The following is a 919-nucleotide window of genomic DNA, read 5'->3' as shown; positions in this document are numbered from 1 at the left end:
GTAGATGCGTTCGTTTCGTGCGAACATGGCTCCGTGAGTCCCGTCGACCGGCTTTTTGCCGGTAGCTTGACATCTGCAATCTACTCGGGCTACCCCGGCCCTCATCACCCCTGAACGCACTCGGAGTGAGTTGAATAGTAAAAACCAGTCTTTCACCAGTTTGTTTCCCGTTGGTTCCCTTTGTACGGCAAAGTGCAAAACGGTTTCCTCACATGATTCAAACCGCCGTGTGCTCTATGCCTGCTGTCTGAAGGCTCACATAGCACGCCCGTCTGGTACTATATATACCTCTACGTAGGAGTGTCGAGGTGATCTTGAGGCTTTGAAATCCCTAAACCCTACGGCAGACAGGTCAGGACAAGTCGAGCACCGTCGCCCATGCAAGGTCGTTGGACCTCAGATCACACGCGAGTCGATGGGGGCGTCCCTACTTTCAGAGGTGCACAGCCCAACCACGAGTAGCAAGGGACAGTCACAGCGGCGGAGCTCTGTCCGACGAATCTCTCTTTGATTCGAAGTAAGCGCAGGAGCTTGTCTCGCAATGCTGAAGAGCTGCCGGCAGTCAGCGGTACGCTTGAAGCACCCAACTAAGATAACCGAGAAGTCGCAATGGTCCTTAGTCTATATAAAACGGTCCCTCATAGCGGGTTACGCGACGGGCGAGCAAGCATGACCGCAGGAAGTTGTGTTTAACCCTAAACCCTGCTTCCTGCAGGGCCATCCTGTCCAACAAGCCCCAAGCTGGGTTCCACATTTCCCAAAAAACTGACACGCACAGAGAGAGGTAGAAACGCGCTCCGCACGCGGCCTTCGAGCTTAAACACTAAACTCGTCGCGGCATCCATTAACCAAGAAGATAGAGGGCGACTCGATGTGACGGCTGCACAGAAAAGTCTGTAGATGCGTTCGTTTCGTGCGA

Source organism: Cystoisospora suis (genome assembly GCF_002600585.1).
Source record: "Cystoisospora suis strain Wien I chromosome Unknown contig_4295, whole genome shotgun sequence".
In the NCBI taxonomy this organism is placed as follows: Eukaryota; Apicomplexa; class Conoidasida; order Eucoccidiorida; family Sarcocystidae; genus Cystoisospora; species Cystoisospora suis.
Note: the sequence above shows the minus strand (reverse complement) of the source record.